Source organism: Macaca nemestrina, chromosome 10, assembly GCF_043159975.1.
Source record: "Macaca nemestrina isolate mMacNem1 chromosome 10, mMacNem.hap1, whole genome shotgun sequence".
Lineage (NCBI taxonomy): Eukaryota > Metazoa > Chordata > Mammalia > Primates > Cercopithecidae > Macaca > Macaca nemestrina.
The window spans coordinates 63,908,085-63,922,962 of record NC_092134.1 but is presented as its reverse complement, the minus strand read 5'-3'; the positions used below and the strand labels follow the sequence as shown (position 1 = coordinate 63,922,962).

Here is a 14,878-nt window from a genome sequence, read left to right as displayed (position 1 = left end):
TTTGTCTCCATGTGTACTCACCATTTAGCTCTCACTTATAAGCGAGAACATGGGTATTTGCTTTTCTGTTCCTGTGTTAGTTTGCTTAGGATAATGACCTCCAGCTCCACCTTTTGTTGCTGCAAAGGACGTGATCTTGATCTTTGTTATGACAGCTTAGTATTCCATGTTGTATATGTACCACATTTTCATTATCCAGTCTACTATTAAAGGGCATTTGGGTTGATTCTATGTCTTTGCTATTGTGAATAGTGTTGCAGTGATCATATATGTGCATATGTCTTTATGACAGAACGATTTATATTCCTTTGGGTGTATACCCGGTAATGGGATTGCTGGAGTGAATGGTAGTTCTGTTTTTAGCTCTTTGAGGAATCACCACACTGCTTTCCACAATGGTTGAACTAATTTACACTCCCACCAACTGTATAGAAGCATTCCCTTTTTTCTGTAACCTTGCCAGCATGTTATTTCTTGACTTCTTAATAATAGTCATTCTGACTGGTGTGAGATGGTATCTATCTCATTGTGGTTTTGATTTGCATTTTTCTAGTGATGAGTGATACTGAGCTTTTTTTCATATGCTTGTTGGCCACATTTATTTCTTCTTTTGAAACGTGTTCGTGTGCTTTGCCCACTTTTTAATGGGGTTGTTTTTCTCTTGAAAATTTGTTTAAGTTCCTTATAGATGCTGGATATCACAGCTTTGTCAGACGCATAGTTTGCAAATATTTTCTCTCATTCTGTAGGTTGTCTCTTTTCCTCTATTGTTAGGTGTTTTGTTTTTGTTTGTTTGTTTGTTTGCTGGGCAGAAGCCCTTTAATGTAATTAGATCCCGTATGTCAATGTTTACTTTTGTTGCAATTGCTTTTGGCATCTTCATCATGAAATCTTTGCTAGTTCCTATGTCCACAATGGTATTACCTAGGTTGCCTTCTGGGGTTTTTATAGTTTGGGGTTTTACATTTAAGTCTGTAATCCCTCTTGAGTTGGTTTTTGTAGATGGTGTTGGAAAGGGATCCAGTTTCAGTCTTCTGCGTATGGCTATCCAGTTATCCCAGCACCATTTGTTGATTAGGGAGTCCTTTTCCTATTGTTTGTTTTTGTCAAGTTTGTTGAAGAGCAGATGGTTGCAGTTGTGTGGCCATATTTTTTTGCTTTCTCTTCTGTTCCATTGGTCATACATGTATGCCTGTTTTTGTACCAGTACCATGCTGTTTGGGTTACTGTAGCCCTATGGTGTAATTTAAAGTCAGGTAGCATGATGGCTCCTGTTTTGTTCTTTTTTCTTAGGACACATTGGATATTTGGGCTTTTTTTGTGGTGGTGGTTCCGTATGAATTAAAAAATATTTTTTCTAGTTCCGTAAAGAATATCATTGGTAGTTTATAAATTGCTTTGGGCAGTGTGGCCATTTTAACGATATTGATTCCTCCTATCCATGAGCATGGAATGTTTTCCCATTTGTTTGTGTCATCTCTGATTTCTTTGAGCAGTATTTTGTAATTCTTGTTGTAGAGCTCTTTTACCCTCCTGGTTAGCTGTATTCCTAGGTTTTTTTTTTCTTTTTTCTTTTTTTTTTGGTGGCAATTGTGAATAGGATTGTGTTCCTGATTTGGCTCTTAGCATGGCTGTTGTTGGTGTATAGCAATGCTAGTAATTTTAGTACAGCTATTTTGTATCCTGAAACTGCTGAAGTTGTTTATCAGATCTAGGAGCTTTTGGGCTGAGACTGTAGACTTTTCTAGATATAGAGTCATGTTGTCTACAAACAAGGATAGTTTGACTTCCTCACCTCCTATTTGAATGCTCTTTATTTCTTTCTCTTGCCCAATTGCTCTGGCCAGGACTTCCAATACTGTGTTGAATAGAAGTGGTGACAGAAGGCATCTTTGTTTTGTGCTGGTTTTTAAGGGGAATGCTTCCAGCTTTTGCCCATTCAGTATGATGTTGGCTGTGGGTTTGTCATAGATCGCTCTTACTATTTTGAGGTATGTTCCTTCAGTACCTAGTTTGTTGAGAGTTTTTAACGTGAAGGGTGTTGAATTTTATTGAGAGCCTTTTCTGCATCTGTTGAATTGATCATGTGGTTTTTGTCTTTAGTTCTGTTTACGTGATGAATCACATTTATTAATTTATGTGTGTTGAACCAAACTTGCATCCCAGGGATAAAGCCTACTTGACTGTAGTGGATTCACTTTTTGGTGTGCTGCTGGATTTGGCTTGCTAGTATTTTGTTGAGGATTTTTGCATCTATGTTTATCAAGGATATTGGCCTGAAGTTTTCTTTTGTGTGTGTGTGTGTCTGCCAGGTTTTAGTAGCAGGATGATGCTCACCTCATAGAATGAGTTAAGGAGGAGTCCCTCCTCCTCAGTTTTTTTGGAATAGTTTCAGTACAGATGGTACCAGCTCTTCTCTTACTCATTTCTTCTAGATTTTCTAGTTTGTGTGCATGGAGGTGTTCATAGTAGTCTCTGATGGTTACTTGTATATCCGTGGGGTCAGTGATAACATTGTCTTTGTCATTTCTCATTGTGTTTATTTGTATCTTCTCTCTTCTTTTATTAGTCTAGCTAGCAGTCTATTAATTTTTTTCAAAAAGCCAACTCCTGGGTTTGTTGATCTTTTTTTTTGAATGCTTTCTTGTGTCTCAGTCTATTTTGGTTCAGCTCTGATTTTGGTTATTTCTTCTGCTAGCTTTGGAGTTGGTTTGCTCTTGCTTCTCTAGTTCTTTTTGTTGTAATTTTAGGTTGTGTAAGGTCTTTCTGACTTTTTTATGTGAGCCTTTTGTGCTATAAATTTCCCTCTTCATGCCGCCTTAGCTATGTCTGAAATTCTGGCTGTATCTTTGTCCTCATTAGTTTCAAATAATTTCTTGACTCCTGCTTTAATTTTCATTGTTTACCCCAAAGTTATTAAGGAGTGGGTTAATTTCCATGTAATGAAGGTTTTGAGCAATTTTCTTCATCTTGAGTTCTATTTTTATTATGCTGTGGTGCAAAAAGGGGGTTGGTATGATTTTGGTTCTTCCACATTTGCTGAGGATTGTTTATGTTCAATTGTGTAGTTGATTTTAGAGTATGTGCCGTGTGGCGATAAGTAGAATGTATATTCTGTTGTTTTGGGGTGGAGAGTTCTGTAGATGCGTATCAGGTTCATTTGTTCCGGTGTTGAGCTCAGGTCCTGAATATCTTTGTTAATATTCCTCCTCAAAGATCTGTTTGATACTGTCAGTGGAGTGTTAAAGCCTCACACTTATTATTGCATGGGAGTCCAAGTCTTTTTGAAGATCTCTTAAGAACTTGCTTTATGAATCTGGGTGCTCCTGTTTTGGGTGTATATGTATTTAGGATAGTTAGGTATTCTTGTTGAATTGAACCTTTTACCATTATGTAATGCCCTTGTCTTTTTTGATCTTTGTTGGTTTAAGGTTTGTTTTGTCTGAAATTAGGATTGCAACCCCTGCTTTTTCTGTCCATTTCCCTGGTAGATTTTTCTCCACTCCTTTATTTTGAGTCCATGGGTGTCACTGCATGTGAGATGGGTCTCTTGAGGACAGCATACCACTGAGTCTTGCTGCTTTATCCAGTTTGTCACTCTGAGCCTTTTAATTGGGGTGGTTAGCCTATTAACATTGCAGGTTAGTATTGATAGTGTGAGTTTGATCCTGTCATCATGATGTTAACTTGTTATGCTGACTTGTTTGTGTGGTTGCTCTGTAGTGTCACTGGTCTATGTACTTCAGCTTGTTTTTGTAGTGACTGGTAAGGGTCTTTCCTTTCCATATTTAGTACTTCTTTCAGCAGCTCTTGTAAAGCAGGTCTGGTGGTAACAAATTCCTTCAGCATTTGTTTGTCTGAAAAGGATCTTATTTCTCCTTCATTTATGAAGCTTGGTTTGGCCGGATATTAAATTCCAGTGCTCCAGTAACACTGGTCACCACACTCCAATGGGCAAGTGCCAGCCAAAGCACTTCATAGGGTGGTGGCAGCAGGCTTGGTCCTTGTACTCGTTTGCACGTGCCAACAGCAATGGCAGTGTGGACACGTGGGCTGTGGCAGGGTACTAGCCAGTGCCAGGGTGCCAGCCTCCATGCAGGCATTTGCAGCAGCCGGGCGGCATCATGGCTAGAGGAGGGCTGTAGTCAGCCATCTTGGAGAGTCCTCCACGCTGGAAGTTTTTACCTTGATGCTCTAAATCGAATCACAATGTTAAGATGTCATATTGTTTTTTACTTAAAAAAAATGCATTTTGTGTCATGGCCTAGAATGTGTGTAGCATGTTTTTATACAAGCCACAAGTATTTAAATATGCATTATTCATACTGTGTGTGAGTATTCAAGAGGAAGGAAGGAAAGGAGATAAAGATGAGACAAACACTGACTATAGAGAGACTTTGTGTATATGATAAAGTTTCAAGAAACAATACATATTTGTATGCTCTGTGATCTGCATTTCCTTAAAATACAAAACAAAACAAGCAAATGCCACAGGTGATAACCCCCAACATTGATTTCAAAACCATACAGACCATCCCATTATCTTTATATGTTCCTAATTCTAGGTCTGCACACAAAGTCTTTGTTACTGAGAAAGGAACACTAAAATCCTAAGGCTTAAAAAAATAAAGTTGTATTGTTTATAAGTGGTATCTTGAGAACGCATGTCATCTCTTTCCTCTCCTTCATCTTTATTAACCATCAGTGCAATGGAGACTGTGAGGGAGATTTTTTTTTTAACACCATAAACTCAACTAAGTGGTATGTGTTTTTTTAAAAGAATGTTGTTTTTTGCTGATAATCCCCAGATCACAAAGATTTAGAAGACTAGCATATGTATTTAGTCCTTTGGGAAACTTTATTTATTTTGATTTTAATTTTATTTTTTGAGATGGAGTTTTGCTCTTGTTGCTCAGGCTGGAGTGCAGTGGTGTAATCCCGACTCACTGCAACTTCCACCCCCTGGGTTCAAGCGATTCTCTTGCCTCAGCCTCCCAAGTAGCTAGGATTACAGGCATGCACCACCACACCTGGCTAATTTTGTAGTTTTAGTAGAGATGGGGTTTCACCATGTTTGTCAGCTGGTCTCCAACTCCTGACCTCAGGTGATCTGCTGACCTTAGCCTCCCAAAGTGCTGGGATTACAGGTGTGAGCCCTGGCGCCTGGCCCATCCTTTGGGAAACTTTAAATTGATCAATCTGTTTCTCTGTGTAAATCAGTAAGTTGCATTGATGTTTAAATGGCGTGTTTTTTAATCATGGGGATAGTTCTAAGTAATTTTCACTTTTTCCAAATAACTTAGGACATTAGTATAATAAGGCTACATTTCCTGGGTAATGTGTCCTGATAAGAAATTACCTTGATTTTCATTTTTAAATACAGTGGATATATTGCTTCTGCTGTGTGATAGGCAGTAGTTCAATCTAATAACAACCAATTACGCTTACGATTCAGAAAGAAAATATTCCTATGCAATATTTTCTCATTAATGACACTTATAAAATCAGATTCTATTGAGTATGAAGAACTAAAGCCAATTAGTGTTATCTGATAATGTCAAGAATGTGTTCCACATGAGAAGATTTTTCAGAAAAAGAAAATTAGGAAAATTAATAAAACTAATAATTTTATTATAAATTCTAAAAATTACTTTAAAGATAATTTAACAGATACGTGTGTGTGTGTAGATAGATGAGAGAGAAAAATATTTCAGATACTCAGAAAAGTGTAGAAACTTTTTTTTTTGAGACGGAGTCTCCGTCGCCCAGGCTGGAGTGCAGTGGCGTCTCGGCTCACTGCAACCTCTGCCTCCCAGGTTCAAGCCACTCTCCTGCCTCAGCCTTCTGAGTAGTTGGGGCTATAGGCGCGTGCCACCATGCCCGGCTAATTTTTGGTATTTTTAGTAGAGATAGGGTTTCACCATGTTATCCAGGATGGTCTCGATCTCCTGACCTCGTGATCCGCCTGCCTCGGCCTCCCAAAGTGTTGGGATTACAGGCGTGAGCCACCGCGTCCGGCCAGTGCAGAAACTTTTGATGAACACCTGTGTGGCCACCCTGTCGAACCCTGACATTTTTTCCCTGACTTTTCTAAGTGTATGGAATAACAATCAGTCATTTAAAAGTGATTTGAAAACCAATTATTGTGCTGTGCTCTGGCCAGCTTATTTTTACTCAATTCTTTTGACCTAAGCGTGGCACATTCTTTGGATTCACCCCTTAATGCCCTGAAGAATTCCCTAATGCCACAGGTTTACTCTTAATGTATAGCAGTGAATCTTTCTTCATTTGTCCTCCTGTCTGAAGCAAGAATGGAGCAAAGTTTTTTTTTAAATGATTTTTTTTTTTCTGTTTTTGAAGAGACAAGGTCTAGGTACATCGTCCAAGCTGGACTCTAACTCTTGGGCTCAAAGAATCCTCCTGCCTCAGCCTCCCAAGTAACTGAGATTCTTGTTGCAAGTCACCATGCCTGGCTTTGAGCAAATTTTTTATATAAATAGCCTGGATTTACCTGTTTTTCCTATGGCACAAATAAGGGATTTGTCATTAATAACTGTATTCCAGGTTACTACAGATTATAATAGTGAACAAGACAAACTGGGATTTGGAATCCTGAGGCTATCTCTGATTTAGACAAGTTAGGTAACCACCGTGTGCTTTAACTTTTTTGATTGGGAAATTCTGAGAAGTAACTAATGTATATATGGCATATAGAAGTTGCTCAGTAAAAGTTTTTAATATTACTAGCCTTCTTTCAAGTGGTTGAACTTGCTAAAAGTCTGATTTCTAAATGAGTGGGAGCATTTCGGTACAAAAATATTCAAGGGTTCTCTCCAGCTTTCCAAACAAAGCAGATTTGAACATTAAATTTCATCATCCAACTGTTGGAACCCCTGCTAATTGTTTTCATTGTACTCTTGGTTTATTTTTGTTTTGTTTTGTTTTGTTTTTCCGAGACAGAGTCTCGCTCTGTTGCCCAGGCTGGAGTGCAGTGGCGCGATCTCGGCTCACTGCAAGCTCCACCTCCCGGGTTCACACCATTCTCCTGCCTCAGCCTCCCAAGTAGCTGGGACTACAGGCGCCCGCCATCACGCCCGGCTAATTTTTTTGTATTTTTAGTAGAGACGGGGTTTCACTGTGTTAGCCAGGATGGTCTCGATCTCCTGACCTTGTGATCCGCTCGCCTCGGCCTCCCAAAGTGTCTTGGTTTATTTTTATACCTAAGGTCTGATAGGCACATAACAAATGCTTTATGTACCTTAAAGTAAGTGAAAATAGATTGTTCAGATGAAAGGTATGTGGATAAGTCAATTTTGCAGCAATTCTAGAGAACTCTTGCCAGAACTGTATCTTTGTTTTGGTTTTCAGGGACTGTTAAATGTGATCACTGAGTCAGACTTGCTGTTTTCTCTGTCCCCTGGCTATCTCTCTTAAGACCCTGAAATTTGCCAGCCATAGAATATTTAAAAGGCAGAGGAGGGCTTAGTCTAGGGGGAGTTTGTTTATTTAAAGAAAAAATAATTAAGTTTAAACATCCTACCATGTCATAGCTAGTTTAGTCATGTTAAGAGTTAGTGAGTTCTTTTGATTCCTTCCTGGTGGTCTTGATACCTAAAGGTAACAGACAAATTTGAAGCAGTTAAACTTCCTGAGATTACTTGGAACCTTACAATGTAATCCCAAACAGAAATCCCTAACGAAGTGGAAGAAAAGGAAATGCCATTTATTTTGCTGGTTTCTGTTTTTTAATGGGACTCTTAATTCAAATCTTCTACCACTCTATTCTAGAGTTATGGTACAGATGATTTAAAAACAAAACAACCGTTTAAAAAAAACACGCTGTGATAGATACATCTTCATTATTTCTTTGAAGTCAGGAACGTAAGAATCTTTTAAAAGGAACAGTGTAGCTCTACAGATGTTTAGACACAAAGAAAGATCTAAAAATTGATTATGTTATGTTTGAAGATTACCATCTCCCAAATTTATAATTTACCATTCCTTGCAAATTCTTTGCCAGATAAGGAAAACTAAGACAGCTATTTTGGGCTTGCCCGGGACACTGGGGTAGATTTCTTTGATGAGATGACTTATAAAAACAAAGTCCTAAAGGAAGAGGAGAAATAAGTGAGACAGAGAGAGAGAGAGAGAGAGAGAGAGAGAGAGAGAGAGAGAGAGAGAGAGATTGATTTGTTGTTACTGGCAGAGGGAAAAAAAGTCCTGAGACCCTGAAGTGAGAAGATGCTTGATAAGTTTAAGGAAAGGAAAGAGGCTGGTATGGCTTGAATGGGGTGAATAAGGGAGAGAGTGGTAGATGAGGTCAGAGAGATGGGGTGGGGGATAGCAGATCATGGTCTTTATGGGCCTTTGTAAGGACTTTGACTTTCAGACTACTGAGCTGGACTCAATTGGAGGATTTGATTAGAAGAATGACATGATCTGACTTTCTTTTGAAAATGGCTAATCTCACTGACTTGTTGAGGTGAGCAAGAGAGAGGCTGGGAGATCAGACAGGGAACTATTATACTAATGTGTATGCAAAATACTGTGACTTGGACCATGGTACTAAGAGTGGAAGTGGTAATAATATCTTTTGAAACTGGAGCTCCTAGGATGAACACTACATGGGTAGTGACATTTTAAAATACTAGAAGGTAAGCTGGGCATGGTGGCTCATGCCTGTAATCCCAGCACTTAGGGAAGCAGAGGCAGGTAGATCACTTGAAGCCAGAAGTTCGAGACCAGCCTGGTCAACAAGGTGAAACCTCGTCTCTACTAAAAATACAAAAGTTAGCCAGACATGGTGGCATGTGCCTGTAATCCCATCTACTCGGGAGGCTAAGACAGGAGAATTGCTTGAACCCAGGAGGCAGAGGTTGCAGTGAGCCAAGATTGCGTCATCACACTCCAGCCTAGGCAACAGAGCGAGACCCTGTCTCAAACATAAATAAATAAATAAATAAATAAATAAATAAATAAATAGTACTGGAAGGTTAAATATTTCATCAATTTAAGTTTAAAAATTCATCAGTTTATTAATCATTTCAGTAAATCCTTATGAATGCTTAAAGCATGGAATTCATTGTTTTAGGTGCTTGAAAAATACCAGTAGGCTGGGTGTGGCAGCTCACGCCTGTAATTCCAGCACTTTGGGAGGCAGAGGCAGGCGGATCACCTGAGGTCAGGAGTTCAAGACCAGCCTGGCCAACGTGGTGAATCCCTGTCTGTACTAAAAATACAAAAATTAGCCAGACGTGGTGGAGCGTGCCTGTAGTCCCAACTGCTAGGCAGGCGGTTGGATTGCTTGAACCTGGGAGGTGGAGGTTGCAGTGAGCTGCGATCTCGTCACTGCACTCCAGCTTGAGCAACAGAGTGAGACTGTCTCAAAAGAAAAAAAAAAACAGTAAATAAAACCAAGAAAAACCCCTTCTGTGGTTTACATTCTAGTTATAGGGGAAAGTTGACAATAAAAATAATAATTGCTTATAACAATTAATGATAATTGTTTATAATAAATAAGCAATTTGTTGTGTTCAGAATGTACTATATTAGGGCTCCCATATATTTTCTATCACCCCCCGCTCCCCAGTCTCAGCCCTGTTGTTAATGTTTTTTTATGAGAAGGTTGCTCAATAAGTGCTTTGAGGCTGGGCATGGTGGCTCACACCTGTAATCCCAGCATTTTGGGAGGCTGAGGCAGGAGGATTGCTTGAGTGCAGGAGTTCAAGACTAGCCTGGGCAGTGTAGTAAGACCCTGTCTCTGCAAATAATAATTTAAAAAATTGGCTGGGCATGTGGCATGCACCTGTGGTCCCAGCTACTCAGAAGGTTGAGGTGGGAGGATTGCCTGAGCCCAGGAGATTGAGGCTGCAGTGAGGTGTGATGGTGCCTCTGCGCTTCAGCCTGAGCAACAGAATGAGACCCTATCTCAAAGGGGAAAAAATGCTTTGAAAGTTCTTTCTGGTCACTACAATTTAGATAATTGTCCTTAAAGAGTTTTGTTATAATATATTCAAGAGTAGCATTCTTAATAACTTAACCTATATTTCAGAAATGACCATTAAGAAGTAGATGCCCAGATGCAAAAGTGATGAAACAGTCCATTTGTCATAAAGTAAGATGCAGCTGTGGCGTGTCAACCAGCTTGGTAAGTGTGGCCAAATCTTTTTTTTTTTTTTAAACTTTATAGTTATCTACTTTGAAAATCATTTAATTAAAAAATATGGTAGACAGGCTGGGCATGCTTGCTCATACCTGTAATCCCAACACTTTTGGAGGCTGAGGCAGGTGGATCGCCTGAGGTCAGGAATTCAAGACCAGCCTGGCCTACCTGGTGAAACCCTGTCTCTACTAAAAATATAAAAATTAGCCAGGGGTATTGGCACGTGCCTGTAATTTTAGCTACTTGGGAGGCTGAGGCGTGAGAATGGAGGTGGAGGCTGCAGTGAACTGAGACTGTGCCACTGCACCCAGCCTGGGCAACAGAGTGAGACTCTGTCTCAAAAAAAAGAAAAAAAAAAAAAAGTAGACATTAAAGTTACCTTGTATTTTTGGTTTTACTTTGTAGTACAGATTCTACCATACAGCTCTAAGAAGTGTACTTCTGTGGTGTATCTTACAACATAATTTTGATTGGTACGCTTCTTGCATATTTTTAAAAATTAAATTTATTTCGTATGTTTCTTCCTGGGATTAAAAGTATACCTTTCAGTATGGGGTTTCTTATTGGAGTGGTGAAAATATTCTGGAATAAGATGATGTGGTCATGGTTACAAAACTTTGTGTATATATTTAAAAAAAACACTGTTCAAAGAAATGCTTTTTACCTTATGTGAATTACACCTAAAAAAAAAAAAAAAAAGTACCCTTCAGAACATCAAGTCTTAGAGGAAAACCTATTTGACTTAACAACTGTTTTAGAATATAAAAATTGCCACATATCATCAGGTACCTAGCAAAATGACTTGATATTTAGCAAGTAGAATAAGTGTTTTTGTAATAAAAGTAATAAATTTTATATATTTTTTAATAACACGTACTTTTGTTATTAGAGACCAACTGTCTCTCAGGCTTTCATAATATCAAATGTCATAGCATAATATTCTGAATGTACTATGTTAGCATTTTGTAAGTTTTCATTTTTAATAGACTGTCTTGAAACTAACATTTCAACTTTCTACCTGAAATTTTTTTAGGAACAAAATTGTATCTATTTTTCTCAGAAGAGAATTCCACAAGGTAAGAAATTGTAAATATAGTAATAAAATCAATATAGTTGAGTAAGGCTTAATTGCTCTTGATTTTTAAAAATTTGCTTCCATGTATTTATTTAATACCTTTTCTTTATCATAGGATTCTCACTAATTTATTAGCTACTGTTTTACTATGTCAGAATTTTAGTCCCTTTCTCCAATTTCTTTAATTTTGAGTCTTTTGTATGGCATAGTAATTTTATTATTCTTATTTTGATATGTTACCACACTGCATAAATAGAATAGATAGTATTCTCATTTTACAAATGAGGAAACCAGTATTAGGATTGGCTTTAGGTTCTTTTACTAATCTTATACTGCCACCCAGCTGATACTTTCCTATATATAAAAGGTGTAATTACTAGGATAGTCTTAACTTGAAAGAAGTGCTTTCTAACTAGGAAGAACCTCATAGCCTGAGAAGTTTAAAAAACACACATATACAGACAAAAATATAAGCCATGAATACTGTAGGCCATAGTCAAAGGAACATTTATTAATATGGATTTCGTCCACCTCTGTTATATAGAAAAGTATTTCATAAGTATTTCCAATTTAGAATGAATGCCATAAATTTAAGTTACCTAGGTTTTTTTTTGTTTTGTTTTTTGTTTTTTTTGAGATGGCATTTTGCTCTTGTTGCCCAGGCTGGAGTGCAATGGCACGATCTCGGCTCACCACAGCCTCTGCCTCCTGGTTTCAAATGATTTTTCTGCCTTAGCCTCCTGAGTAGCTGGGATTACAGGCATGCACCACCATGCCTGGCTAGTTTTGTATTTTTAGTAGAGACGGGGTTTCTCCAGTTTGGTCAAGCTGTTCTCGAACTCCCAACCTCAGGTGTTCTGCCTGGCTTGGCCTCCCAAAGTGCTGGGATTACAGGTGTGAGCCACCGCGCCTGGCTGTATTTCTAGTTTTGAGCATGCCTGTCTACTTAAAGGTTATGTGTCTAGTTTTGATGGGTGGGAAATTAGAATTTCATCAAGGGGATGAAATGAACAATTTGATCTTGTGTTTTTCAGAATATAGTAATCCCCTCCCCACCAAATTATTTGTTTGTAGTGTGAAAATCAGGTATACTGGATTATAAACCAGTATCTTCTGTCCCAAAAAGCTTAATTTGGTTCAGACCGTGCTTTACTGTTAGAGGCAGAGATTTAGATTGTTTTTGAGTAATCCAGTCCTATTCTAGGTCACTTTAGGTCTGAAGGGTCTTCAGATAATAGTAGTAACCACTTGGCTTACACCTAGCTCACATTTAAGCCTGTGGAAAGACTGAGAGATTTCACATGTAGGTGGTGGAATACGGAAATGCAGATTGATAGTCTACTTGAAGTTATGGGACTTTGAAGTTTAGCAGTGTTTTTGTTGTTCAAAAATAGACTATGATATTTAAAAGATGTGGGTCTTCTGACCCTGATTTCTTATTGTGTATTAGGACTTGAGGTGTTACAGTTCATTTTAACTGAGGTTGAACGTAATACACAAAAATGTGGATCGTTTTATAGTTTTATAAAAGAACAGTTATTTTAGATACCTTTTTGTTTCACGTTCCACTCTTAGAATTCCTTATTAGCTGGCTTGATTTTATTTTTTCAGCTACGTGCTTTTAGATTGAAAAACAAAAAAACAAAATTCAGAATAGGTTGAAACTCAACACAAATTGCTGCCACGTAACAAAAGTGCTGATCAAGTTAAATCAACCCCTGTAATGTGTATTGAAAGGAAAACCTCTCCTCTCTCCCCCAATTTGAAGAACAAGCATTTTCCCTGCCAAGAAGTACTGACTTTAAATGGACCAGCTGTCCATATTAGGAGTACAGGGTTGCTAAGGTGACCATGGCTGTTTGGAGAAGAATGCAGCTGAGAGGGCAAGTTCTCGATGTGTGAGCTGAGGGAAGGAATGTGGTGTGATTGTACATCATTCCTCCTAATCACATGCTCACAAAGTGCTGTGTGGGCAGCATGTAGAAACTACAAGTCTGAGTGCCGGAGCTTGTGTGTGGTTAAAATCATTTTGTTTTCATGTAAGCCACAGGCTTACAGTTTAGATGAAAAAGGTCTGTCTTATATGTATGTGTGTGTTTGGGGTTGAAGTTGGGGACGGTGCTTTGATGGCAGATGAGATGGGAATGTGTCTATTTTGCTGGATGGATACATATTTTTTAATATTTTTAAAATAATTATTTATCTTGGAATAAATGTCATCTTTCCAGTTCATCCTTTTCAGTCATATATACAGTATTAATAGTCCCCAAGTAAATGATGTGTTCCTTGTAGTTGTGTATTTCTTTGGCACTGTAATTTCAGAATTATTTGGAGATTGGTAAAAATGTGTTGTCTACTCGTTCCATTTCTTCTTTTTTAAAAACTGAGTGTTTTTTCCTCAAGGCATCCAAAGTTAGGTTCTGGGCCTATCTGACAAATAAGTAGCCAATTTGGTAAAAATAATGATTCAAGGACAGTGAGAAGGGTCAAACTAACATCCCATTTACCTGAGATGCTGTTAAGATTTTACTATGGGCAACATTACTAATACTTGAAATGAGATCTAGATATAGGCGTTGATGTAGATACTTAAACGAAATGTGTTATTTTTGTTTTTTATCCTTTTTTCTTAATTCCTACAATGATGTGTTGATCTTAAATGAGGGCATAAATGTGATGTATTTAAGATATGAAGTAGTTGGAACAGTGGCAGCCCTGTATTACATGAGCATCATATTGTTTTTCACAACCAGATAGTCTCTTTGCTTTGAAATGATTGCTGTTTAAGTGATTAATTTATAAAATATGGAGGGAAAGGAAAGGATTAAAATAATTTGACCTGCTGGGCTCAAGCAATCCTCCCACCTAGAATGTGGCTAATTTTTATAAATGTTCCATGTGTATTTAGAAAGAATGCAAATTTTTCATTTATTAAGTACAGTGTTATATTTATGTCTAAGAACTTGTTAATTGTTCTATTCATATCTTCTCGGTTTTGTTTTGGATTCAGGTTTAGTTTTATTTGGGGACTGATTTGTCACTTTCTCTAGTAAGAAAGACATGGTAATTAATGTCTCTCACCATGACTGTAGGTTTGTCAGTTTCTCCTTATAGATGTGTTAATTTTTGCTTTATTTATTTTGAATGTATGCTATTTTTTTTTTTTTTTTTTTTTGAGAGGGAGTCTCACGCTGTTGCCCAGGCTGGAATGCAGTGGCCGGATCTCAGCTCACTGCAAGCTCCGCCTCCCAGGTTTGTGCCATTCTCCTGCCTCAGCCTCCCGAGTAGCTGGGACTACAGGCGCCCGCCACCTTGCCCGGCTATTTTTTTGTATTTTTTAGTAGAGACGGGGTTTCACTGTGTTAGCCAGGATGGTCTCGATCTCTTGACCTCGTGATCCGCCCGTCTCGGCCTCCCAAAGTGCTGGGATTACAGGCTTGAGCCACTGCGCCCGGCCGACTGTATGCTATTAAGTACATTAATAAGCCAAAATAATGAAACAATTTAGGATTAGAATTGTTTTATCTTTTTGTTAAATCAAATTTTTTATCATTATGAAAGGGCCCTCTATCTAAACACACTTTTAGCCTTACATTTTTTTTTTAATTGTTATTATTGCTGTTTTCTTGGATTAATATAGC

General features: G+C 38.2%; 1 protein-coding gene across 6 annotated transcripts in view; it reads left to right on the top strand.

Moving 5' to 3' along the window:
* The window catches only part of LOC105473395 (fibroblast growth factor receptor substrate 2), a 109,990-nt gene that overhangs the window by 50,861 nt on the left and 44,251 nt on the right, over nucleotides 1–14,878 (top strand). For 4 of the 6 annotated variants that reach the window (XM_011727194.2, XM_011727195.3, XM_071071457.1 and 1 more), the window contains 2 exons: nucleotides 10,052–10,147; nucleotides 11,196–11,238. The exons of 1 other annotated variant lie outside the window; for it this stretch is intronic. The gene's annotated coding sequence lies outside the window, so the exon portion shown is untranslated. The remainder of the gene's footprint in view (nucleotides 1–10,051; nucleotides 10,148–11,195; nucleotides 11,239–14,878) is intronic. One more of the 6 variants, XM_011727200.3, reaches the window with a different exon arrangement.